The sequence below is a fragment of the Garra rufa genome, chromosome 9, assembly GCF_049309525.1.
Source record: "Garra rufa chromosome 9, GarRuf1.0, whole genome shotgun sequence".
Lineage (NCBI taxonomy): Eukaryota > Metazoa > Chordata > Actinopteri > Cypriniformes > Cyprinidae > Garra > Garra rufa.
In genome coordinates this window covers 22,867,688-22,880,210 of record NC_133369.1, presented here as the reverse complement: position 1 = coordinate 22,880,210, position 12,523 = coordinate 22,867,688, and the positions used below count along the sequence as shown (strand labels likewise).

The window sequence follows — 12,523 nt, the reverse complement described above, 5'->3', positions numbered from 1 at the left end:
AATACAGTGGATTCATATTTGAATGAGAGAATGAATAAAGGCCAAGAAGTAGAGACTATCATAAAATATAGATCTGCCACAAAAGGAGACTATATTCTAAATTGCTCACTTAAGTTTAATTTGGTCGTCTCTTTAGCGGCACACCAGGCTGACCCTGGCAATGAAAAAGCCTATTGTCTGACTCTGGCCCACACAGCCCCTCATTATGACATCATTAGCCAGAGAAGACCGCAGCTCTGCTAAATGACCTTTAGAACAATGCCGGCCCATCAGTCTGTTTCAGAGCTGCAGCGCCGGCCTGTCAGGAGCAACAGCGGCGGGCTTCAGGCCGCATTGTGCTCGTCGTCTCGGAGAGTGTTTTAAACGAGCTCTGGATATGATGACACGCTCTGTGAGAAGGAGCGCTCTGACAGATCGCCTTGTGTGGAGAGCGCACGAGGGAGGAGCAATGCTTTTTCTTGTCTTCTAACAGAGGTGAAATTGCTTTTTACTACACGTTTAAGAAAGTTGAAGGTGAGATTGGGCATTTTCTCTCCGTCTCGCACATACACGATTGTTCTTGGTGTGTCAGCGCGACGGCAGCCGCCACAGCAGCAGCGCTATTGATTTTCAAGAAGTGATTGCGAGCGGTGAAGGTCAGGGTACAGACGTTAAATCAGACGGGGCAAGAAAAGAAGCCGAAGAATCGCTCTACACACACAGGTGTAATCACACATAATCCTTATGGAAGCAGAATCCTATTTCTGCATTCTACATTTCTGACTTTGCCTTTAGGGGACGATACTTAATTAAAAGACAGAGCGGAGATGAGAGGGTGGAGGTTGTAGATATAGATGTTTGTGAACTAAGTTGCCACACAACTGATATGGTAAAACAGCTCTACATTTGGAAGAAACAGACTTCTGAAACTCTGCTCTATTTTTCAAACAACACAAACTCCACAACAAATTTATTCACTCAATGCCGTCCATCTCCCTGAAGTCACACCATACAAGGTCCCAAACAAATCAATACAAGGATTAGTATGTTAGACTGACCCTATGCTCTCTCTGTTTTGTTGACTTATCAATAAAACAGGAAGGCCTCCTTCATGATGAAACAGCTCGGGTCTCTATATCCGTTTTCAACTGCTAATGCTGGATTAACATTTAATTTTAAAAAGCATTACAGAACATCACTTGAAATGGGAATTCGTACTTGGAAGCTTGTGTTGGAGATCTACAACCTTGATTTTGTTGTGGAGGCAATATGGGAAATATATAAATAAGACATACTCCTTTAAAAGACCTGTACGTAATTTTTGACTGTATCAAAGCATAAAAATACCACAATACTTTCACAGGTATTTAGGAAACATCCTCGTTCACATACTCGTTTCTCCGAAGAACAATGCTACAGCCAGTTATCCTGCTTTCAAAATGTGCATTCTGTGCCGGAATGTCTGTTGTTGTTTTGGTCCGTGTGATTCCACCCACTGCCAGTTTAACCAGTTTTGTATTTCAACCAATTGAAGCCACTGAAGCAGCAAATCAACTGGCTCAGAGATTGCAGATTCTACCTGACCTAAAAAGCCTTGCCATCCATCTTAAAAGCTGTTCATTCATAAACTTGCCAGTTAAAGCATGTTGCCTTCCATTGTTGTTCCATTGGTGAATAATAATTATGGAAGCCTGTTTTCGCAAAATATATAAAAAAGGTAATTGTGACTTTTTAGCTTACAATTCTGACTTTTTTTCTCGCAATTGTGAGATTACATCTTACAATTCTGACTTTTTTTTCTTAGAATTGCGATATAAACTCCCAATTGCAAGTTATAAAGTCAGAATTGCGAGACATAAACTCACAATTCTCTTTTTTCTTTTTATATATTGAAATTCTGACTTTATAACTCGTAGTTATGAGTTTATATTATGCAATTCTGAGAAAAAAGTCAGAATTGTGAGTTTCTATCTCGCACTTCTGACTTTATAACTCACAACTGCGTTAAGTCAGAATTGTGAGATATAAACTCACAATTCTGGGAACAATATCAGTCTTTTTGCCCCTAAAATTGGACTTTATAACTCACAATTGCGAGTTTAAATCTCACAATTTTAAGAAAAAAAGTCAGAATTGTGAGATATGGAGTCAAAAAAGTCAAAATTTAGAAAACTCGCAATTCTGACTTTTTTGTCACAGTTGCGAGTTTTCTAAATTTAGATTTTTTTTCTGAGAAAAGTCAGAATTGTGAGTTAATATCTCACATTTCTGACTTTAAAATTCACAATTAAAAAATTATATCATGCAATTCTGAGAATTTTTTTTTTACATTTCAGACATTTGAGTTCAAAACAGTCAGAATTGCGATTTTTCCAGATTCGGACTTTATTTCCCACAACTGTGAGTTATTAAGTCAGAATTGTGAGATAAAAACTCACAATTGTGAGATAAAAACTCAATTCTGGGAACATATCTTTTTTCCCCCTAAAACTGGACTTTATGACTTTATGACAATTTGCGAGTTCATATCTCACAATTCTGAGAAAAAAAGTCAGAATTGTACGTTTATATCTTGCAATTCTGACTTTATAACTCACAATTGCGTGTTATTAAGTCAGAATTGTGAGATAAAAACTCACAATTCTGGGAACATATCTGTTTTCCTCCTAAAATTGGACTTTATAATTCACAATTTGCGAGTTCATATCTCACAATTCTAAAAAAAAAGTCAGAATTGTACGTTTATATCTCGCAATTCCGACTTTATAACTCACAATTGCGTGTTATAAAGTCAGAATTGTGAGATAAAAATTCACAATTCTGAGAACATATCTTTTTTCCCCCTAAAATTGGACTTTATAATTCGCAATTGTAACAACAACAAAAAGGCAGAAATTGAGAGTTTTCTTAATTTTCTAGATTTGGATTTTATTTCCCACAATTGTGAGTCTATATCTCACAATTCTGACTTTACAACTTACAGTTGAATGTTATTAAATCAGAATCGTAAGATAGTTTGGTAGCTAGAAAACTTCTTTAGGAACAGTCAAACACTTACAAAAAGGTAACATCGCATTGCCATTTGTTTCTTCATTTCATCGTCTGAGCATCAGAGTCTAAGATATGTTAGGTTGGAATACAGCATAACAGAGGGGTTCTCAACATGGATCTTTTATAAAAGAACAATCACTAGGTGCTGACGCAACTGCCCATACACTCATAGCATACAAGTTATTCTGACCACTTGTTAACCACATGCACACACACATCAAAAGCTAAGGACAGGTTGTCAGGTAGCAGATGTGGCAGCAGGTTATTGAAGCCAGACATTATTAAACTCTCATTAGTGCTGAGAACATTCTCATTCATTCCCTTACTCACACACACTCTCTTTTTCCCAGTCTATGAGGTCAGCAGGTGTCTCAAGCTCTGTAGGGCCTGTCTGAACGTAATTAAGATCTGCTCGTTAAGATGTTGCTCAGACCGGTAACGCTGTTGGCATAGCGACCGCCCGCTGAGAAGCTGTGCTGATCGAAAACCTCTTAGTGATATCATCTCAGCATGATGTCGCTGACTGAAGATAAGTGAGTGATGTCATCACTTCGCTCCCCGACAGAGTTCCCACAGCTGATGAGTTAAACGTCTGTGTGTTGCTCCATTCACCAATCTGGATGAGGGGGCTTCAAGGACAAGAGCGCTAAATGACACTACATGTTTGGCAGCTTGATGAACTCTCACTTCTTCAATGTGAACTCAAAGATATTTATCACGAGTTTGGGACTATTAGCTCAAATTCTTCTACTTCGGATTTTTTTAATTAAATACACTTTTCAGTTCATTTTGCATACTTTCAATTTAAGTGAAAAGTTGAACCAAAATATTTCAAATGGTCAGAGATCAGAATCTAGAAATAATTATTCAAAACAGATAAATAACATAAATCACAAAAAAATGCACAAATAAAAACTTAAAAAGGTAAAACAATTAATAAACTACAAATATATAAATAAAACCTAAATTTTAGTTAATATTACCATGAAATAACTATTTTCTATGGAAGCCGCTGAAAAAAAAAAAGGAAATTACAGTACGACTGTTTATCTCACAATTCGGACTTTTTCTCTTAGAATTGTGTGAAATAAACTTATAAAGTCAGACTTGTGAGACAAACTTGCAATTCTAAGAAATTAACTTGGAATTCTGAGAAATAAAGTTCAATTCTGAGAAAAAAGTTTGAATTGCGAGATATAAACTCACAATTCTGACTTTTTCTTGCAACTGCGAGTTAAGAATTCTGAGAAATAAAGTTGGAATTCTGATGGAAGTGGATGGGCACCAGACCTTTAACAGTAAAAAAAAAAACATGCACAGACAAATCCAAATTACACCCTATGGCTCGTGATGATACATTGATGTCCTAAGTCACGAAACAATCGTTTTTTGCGAGAAACTGAACAGTATTTATATCATTTTTTACCTTTGATACACAGCCACGTCCATCTGCCTTGAGCACGAGCTCTTCATCCGGCTCATTACATGTGTATGCGCTCTGGCGTATATACGCAAACGTCGTAAGGGGAAATCGGTGAAAAGTCCGAGATGAGTTTGTGCAAGCAAAAGCTTTAAATCGGTTTGAACAATCAGAATAAGTGCAAGTAATTACCATTTTGAATAGCCGCTATACCCACAAACTCTGTGCATTGTGTAAACAATGAGTATTGTATACACGCGACAGATCGCTGTGTGGCTGTGTATCAAAGGTAAAAAATGCTGTAAACACTGTTCATTTTTTCGCAAAAAACGATCGTTTGGTGTCTTAAGACATCAATGTATCGTCACGAGCCGCAGGGTGGAATTTGGATTTGTCTGTGCATGTTTTTTTGTTTTGTTTTTTACTTTTAAAGGTCTGGTGCCCATCCACTTCCATTATTTGGTTGGCAGAATACTGAGACAAACTCGCAATTCTGAGAAATGAACAGAATTCAGAGAAATAATGTTGCAATTGTGAAATATAAACTCATAATTATGACTTTCGCACATTTGCAATTTATATTTCGCAATTGTGACTTTTTCTCGCAATTGTGAGCTAAGTCCGAATTGTGAGACAAATTTGCAATTCTGAGAAATAAATCATTAAATAAATGCACGAAAAAATGCACATTGGAAATAACTTCTCTATGAAAGCAGCTGAATAAAAAAGGGTAATTGTGGCTTTTTATCTTGCAATTCAGACTTTTTCTTTTAGAATTGTGTGATATAAACTTGCAATTGCAAGTTATAAAGTCAGAACTGTGAGACAAATTCACAATTCTATGAAAATAAACTCATAATTCTGAGAAATAAAGTCGACTTTTTCTTCCGGATTGTGAGACAAACTTGCAATTCTGAGAAATAAAGTTGCAATTCTGATTAATAAAGTCAGAATTTTGAGATACATACTCACAATTCTGACTTTTTTTCTTAGAATTGTGAGTTTATATTTCACAGTTGTAACTTTTTCTTGCAATTGTGAGTTAAACCCGGATTGTGAGATATAACTCGCAATTCTGAGAACATATGATCCCCCCCCCCCCCTTAAAATATGACTTTATAACTCCCAATTGTTTATATCTCACAATTCTACGAAAAAAAGTCAGAATCGCGAGATACAAACTCGCACTTGCATGACAAAAGTCAGAATTAAGAGTGGGCAATTCTCGTGCAAATCATTCATGCACTAATTAAAAAACGGATAAACAAATGTAATTTTACATTAAATAATTTAGTTCAGGCTAAGAATAAAAAAAAATAGTACTCAATTCAAGCTTATAGAATTTTTTTTACTTGGAATTGTTTATGTTACTCAGCTTACTCTAACTGGTTTAAATGTACTTATTCTCTCTGTTATTTTACCTAGTTTAAACTTAAAAGTTAAGTAGAGTTTACTCAAAACATTTGTGTGCAAAAACTTGCAAAAGAAAAGTAAGTCAATTTTACTTCTGGGAAATGGATTCTTTGATGAATAGAAATTTCAAAAAACAGCATTTATTTGAAACAGAAATCTTTTGTAACAATGTAGCCTTTTTTAAAGGGTCATGAAAAACTAAACTACTTTTCCTGAAGTCTTTGTGTTGCACACAATAGGAGACAATGAAAATTAGCATCTGTTAATTGTAATTGTTGGAGAAAACTTTAAAAATAATTTTCAAAACAATCTTTATGACCTCAAACTGTTTAATTGGTAGCATATTTGTATCTCTGAAAGTAAATAAGAGGACAACAAAATAAATTAATTTCCAGGTTGTTTTGATTCTTACAAAATTTTGATACTTCAGTCTATTGCAAAGGGCTTGAGAATCATCCAGACTTATTATGAAGCAAATCATACATTTACTTCTTTTCTAAATGGTTGAAACACATCTCTAAGCCATTCCAAAGCTTTAGCTAGTTTCAAGCTTTTTTTTGTCTGTTTTGCTAAATTGCTTCAATATTTATTAGTCTCTTATAGAATAACTATACAAATCAAACATATGAATGCATTCTAAAGCAGATGAGGTATTTAACCTTCAGTCAACAACTTTGTTTTGAACAAGTGTCTAGAGTGCCTGATATCAGACTGATCGCATTAACCTTGAGACGGCTGCGATGATCACGATTTGGGAGACTGATTCATAATGAACAGGGAAAGCCCAGCAAATGTAACAATTTCCAGATGAGAGAGAGAGTGAGCAACAAACAGAATACAATATTCTATGACAGAGTTCTGCATCCCCCAGGATCTGATTAGATTTGCTGAGGCGCCAGGCTAAATTTCTGATTTGTAAGCGTGAGCGGGCAGTATTCCTAAGAGTTGTCTGTGGGAGCGGACAGTTTGAGAGTGGTTTTTAATAATGCATATGTGAAACACAGTTCTCAGGTCCCCCGACGGATTTCTGCAAATCAATCCTTTGGAAATGTTTGTTTCGGTGAATCGCATCAAAAATCTGATTCAACGATACAAGTCATGATAGAATGTTAACATGAGATTTTTCGTCTTTCATAAGAACACCAGCATAGAGGGTCAGCGATGAAAGAAAATAATTAAGTTGAAAGCAGGGGAAACTCAAAACTCAGTCCTGGATGGATCTGTAGTATATGATGTAAACTCTAAAAACGCAGGCAATCACGGACACTTGTGCCGATTTGAGCGGAAAGAACATCGTGATACACGTAATAACCCTTTAGAGAAGAGTGTTGAATGGCACTAATGTTGCTACTTTGATCCTCTATAAACATGCTGACAGACAATTAACCTCCTCTCAACGCTATCATCAGTCAACACTGAGCAATGGCATATTCTGCCCTGTTGGCAACGCTGAGCGCACATCTGCTCGGATGTCAGGTGGCGATGACTCCTTGATAATCTCATCTTTAGGAAAGATTACGGGTTCTTCCTGAGATTTTCTGCCTCTAATTACAAAATTTTCCAAACTGAATGAACTGGCTCTGTTTCCCTGGTGATTAAGACTTCATTGGTGGAGTGTGATTTTTACTGTGCATAATTTGAGGCGAGTGCTGAATTCAATCCCATTTGAGAACGTAAACCACTATAAGATGCAATAATCACAAGGGATTGATTGCTAATGTTTTGTTAGAGCTCTGCTCAAGTCCCATCTGCTGCCCTATGAAAAAAAAAAAAAAAAAAGACTTTCAACAAATACGCCTGCTGACTCTGAGATGCTGGTCATCAGAGGTATTTCTAACCACACCATGCTTTTTAATGCAGCCTGGCTTTGGGACAAAAGAGAGCATATTTACACTTGTATTAAACATTTTATATGATCTTTTTTACTGTATTTTTTCAAATAAACCGATCAACATGGGTGACTTAAATCGTAACAGTAATGTGATATTGCAAAAGATTTCTATTTCAGATAATTTCTTTCAAGCTTTGTTTCCATCAAATAATTCTGGAAAAAAAAAACGTATTACTGTATTACAAAAATATTAAGCAATAATATTAAGCAAATACCATTGTTTCAACGATATGTTTCTTGAGCACCAAATCAGCATATTAAAATGATTTCTGAAGGATCATGTGACTAATGGTGCGTTCACACCGGGCGCTACTCGCGCGTAGTTGAACGCTTGAACATTTGAGTTTACTCGCGCCATTCGCACGGTAAAATTTGCGTCATTCGCGCGTGACATTTTCTTCACAACAGACGCGAATTCGCGTCATGGGAGGGGCTTCTGCCACTCGTCAGCGGGAAAGTAGTTGTAAAATAGGTGAATGAGCTCAATTTGCCAGCTTTAGCTTGCTTGTAGTCTCAATATGTATGAATATGTAGGTCAAATTGAGTAAAGAGCGTTTTTTAAAACTAACCAGATTGTCCGACCTCTTCACTCACTTTCTTCCTAGCAAGATCCTTTTTATTCCTGTTTCTACAAAAGTCCAAAGATGTAACGTTATCGTACAGCTCCGAGGAACCACAGACAGCAACGGTGATTTTGTCCGCCATTGTTGTTTCGGATTTCTGCCTCCGTCACTACTAGAGCAAGCTCCTGATTGGTTAACGCGGCGCGGATTTTCGCCAAAGTTCAGATTTTTGAACTCGCGTGTTTCGCGCTGCAGGATGGCTATTCGCGTCTTTGCATTGACTTAACATGTAAATCACTCGCGCTTGCCGCTTCATTCGCGTCCGGTGTGAACGCACCATAAGGATTGAAAACTGTAGTAATAGCTGATGAAAATTCAACTTAGCCAAATAATGAAATTTTTTAAATTTATTAAAAAAAACTGTTCTTTTGAATTCCAATAATACTTCACAATATTACAGTATTTACTGTATTTTTAATCAAATAAATGCAGCATGAAACTTAAAATTGTAAAAAATCTAAAAATAAAGTTGAAATATTTTAAGGAAAGCAGTCGAAATTATGTGAATAAAGTTGAAATATTTAGAGAATAAAGTTGAAATATTTAGAGAATAAAGTCGAAATTGCAAGATTAAATGTGAAACATTTTGAGAATAAAGCTGAAATTATGAGAGTCAAAATATTTTGAGAAAAAAAGAAATTACAAGAATAAAGTCGAAATATTTAGAGAACTAAGTCAAAATTGCAAGAAAAAGTATGGAAATATTTTGAGGAAAAAAGTCAAAATGAAGAGAATAAAGTGGAAATTACAAGAATAAAGTTTAATTATTTTGAGAAAAACGGGTGAAAAATTATGAGAATAAAGTCGTAGCAATACAAGAACAAAGTCTAAATGTTTTGAGAATAAAGTCAAAATTGCAAGAACAAAGTTGAAATATTTTGAGGAAAAAAAAGTCAATATTATAGTATTTACTGTATTTTTAATCAAATAAATGCAGCATGAAACTTAATGTAAAAAATCTAAAAATAAAGTTGAAATATTTTAAGGAAAGCAGTCGAAATTATGTGAATAAAGTTGAAATATTTAGAGAATAAAGTTGAAATATTTAGAGAATAAAGTCGAAATTGCAAGATTAAATGTGAAACATTTTGAGAATAAAGCTGAAATTACAAGAATAAAGTTTAATTATTTTGAGAAAAACGGGTGAAAAATTATGAGAATAAAGTCGTAGCAATACAAGAACAAAGTCTAAATGTTTTGAGAATAAAGTCAAAACTGCAAGAACAAAGTTGAAATATTTTGAGGAAAAAAAGTCAATATTACAGTATTTACTGTATTTTTAATCAAATAAATGCAGCATGAAACTTAAAAATGTAAAAAATCTAAAAATAAAGTTGAAATATTTTAAGGAAAACAGTCGAAATTATGTGAATAAAGTTGAAATATTTAGAGAATAAAGTTGAAATATTTAGAGAATAAAGTCGAAATTGCAAGAATAATTGCGAAACATTTTGAGAATAAAGCTGAAATTATGAGAGTCAAAATATTTTGAGAAAAAAAAGAAATTACAAGAATAAAGTCGAAATATTTAGAGAACTAAGTCAAAATTGCAAGAAAAAGTATGGAAATATTTTGAGGAAAAAAGTCAAAATGAAGAGAATAAAGTGGAAATTACAAGAATAAAGTTTAATTATTTTGAGAAAAACGGGTGAAAAATTATGAGAATAAAGTCGTAGCAATACAAGAACAAAGTCTAAATGTTTTGAGAATAAAGTCAAAATTGCAAGAACAAAGTTGAAATATTTTGAGGAAAAAAAGTCAATATTATAGTATTTACTGTATTTTTAATCAAATAAATGCAGCATGAAACTTAAAAATGTAAAAAATCTAAAAATAAAGTTGAAATATTTTAAGGAAAACAGTCGAAATTATGTGAATAAAGTTGAAATATTTAGAGAATAAAGTTGAAATATTTAGAGAATAAAGTCGAAATTGCAAGATTAAATGTGAAACATTTTGAGAATAAAGCTGAAATTACAAGAATAAAGTTTAATTATTTTGAGAAAAACGGGTGAACAATTATGAGAATAAAGTCGTAGCAATACAAGAACAAAGTCTAAATGTTTTGAGAATAAAGTCAAAATTGCAAGAACAAAGTTGAAATATTTTGAGGAAAAAAAGTCTAAATTACGAGAATGTAGTCGTAGTAATACAAAAATAGTCTAAATATCTCAAGAATAAAGTTGAAATTACGAGAATAAAGTTGTTCCCCCTCAGTCGAGTCACTCCGACGTTACATGGGAACTCGCTTTGAGAGACCGATCATCTCTGAGCCTTATATAAAAAAGGCCAATTACAAATTGGCGAGTGGACGTGCGCGCCGGCCACGCCCCCGTACATACGGGTATATAAGATGGCCGCGCGCATCACTCATCAGATCTTTGCTTTCAGAGCCTCTCCTATGAGCCGCTGTTTGCTTTGTTTTCAAGAAAACCTCACAGAAGCCTTCAAATTCAAGAGTTCTTCCCCGCTGGTGCCTAAAAGAGCAATTTCATTTTGCACCAGCGATCCTCCCGCGGGCTGTCGTTTTCACGGCAACAAGCCGCCTGCATCACCAGCGAGCAAGCCCCGTCGAGTGCACAGCCGCCCCGCGGCTTCTCCCTGGGCAGACCGGGAGCTAAAAGAGTCAATTTCTCACGGCCGATTCAGACGTTCTTTTCAGAATGCCTTTTCGGCCGTGCGCTTCAGGGTGCGGTAGTTTCCTCTCCTCTGCGGACGGACATGATCTCTGCCTCACGTGTTTGGGTCCCGAGCACGCTGAAGCGGCGATCATGGATGGTTCATGCCCGCACTGCGAGTGCATGACCATGGCCACGCTGAGGTCCCGCCGCTCGTTCGCGAGCCGGCTCCCCTCGCCCTCTTCCCGCGGTCTGTCGTTGAGCCGTCAATGCTTTTCGGCCACCGCGGCGCGGGGCGGGGGGGACCTAAAAGTCACCGTGAAGAATGCACCGCCGGCTAAGAAAGCCCTGCGGTCTTCTCTCACACAGCGTGACCCCGTCGAGCTTCCGCAGCAGTATGCTTCCCCGCCCAGCGGGCTGAGCGTCTCCTTCGGTGCTCCTGCAGAGGATGAGATGTCCATCGCAGCATCAGAGGGAGAGTCGGCGAGCGAGGCGGACGCCTCGGCCGAGCGGCCCCCTCCTGAGGTGGTCGCTCCGTCTGACGCTGATGCCGAGCTCGCGGCTATGCTCCTCCGGGCCGCCAGGGGGATCGGTCTCGAGGTGCCTCCAGCGCCTCCGGCCGATTCCTCTAGGCTTGATGATTGGTTTTTAGGGAGGGCTCCCGCGGCTCCGCCGCGGTCCCCCCCAGTTCCATTTTTCCCGGAGGTGCACGAGGAGCTGTCTAGATCGTGGCGGGCCCCTTATTCATCTCGGTCCCGCCCCAGCTCCTCTCCCCTCGCCACCCTCGATGGCGGAGCGGCCAGGGGGTATGCGGCCATCCCCCAGGTTGAGCGCGCTGTGGCGGTGCACTTGTGCCCGCATGGCGCTGCCTCCTGGCGGGATCGCCCGCACCTCCCTTCCCGGGCTTGTGAGCGCACGTCCGCCCTGGCGGGCCGCGTTTACAACTCCGCTGGGCAGGCCGCTACCGCCTTGCACGCCATGGCCATCCTCCAGGTCTATCAGGCCCAGGCGTTAAAACAACTGCACGAGGGTGGTCCTGACCAGGGAGTTTTGGAAGAACTCCGCGCCGCCACCGACTTCGCCCTTCGGGCCACGAAGGTCACGGCGCGTTCCCTTGGTCGGGTGATGTCCACGGCTGTGGTCCAGGAGCGACACCTGTGGCTTACTCTGGCTCAGATGGCAGACGTCGACAAGGTTCGCTTTCTTGACGCTCCCATCTCCCAGAGTGGCCTCTTCGGCGACGCTGTCGAGGACTTTGCCCAGCAGTTCTCGGCAGTCCAGAAGCAGACGGAGGCCATCAAACACATCCTGCCCCGCCGCGAACCTACCATCCCGCCGCCGGTGGCCCAACCTCCGCCTGCTCGTCGCCGAGGGCGCCCCCCCGCGGCCTCCAAGGAGAAGGAGAAACCCCAACCAGCTCCGTCCCCCGCCGAACAACACGAGGCCAGGTTGCGACGTCGAGCTGGCCGCGGGAGAGGTGCGCCGCCCGCCTCTCAGGGACCGTCTACACGCAAGAGGTCTGCGAAAC

General features: G+C 38.8%; 1 protein-coding gene across 1 annotated transcript in view; it reads right to left on the bottom strand.

Annotated features, from left to right (window-relative positions):
- Window positions 1–12,523, bottom strand: part of LOC141342851 (uncharacterized) — a 168,452-nt gene that overhangs the window by 37,561 nt on the left and 118,368 nt on the right. The gene's annotated exons all lie outside the window — the stretch shown is intronic.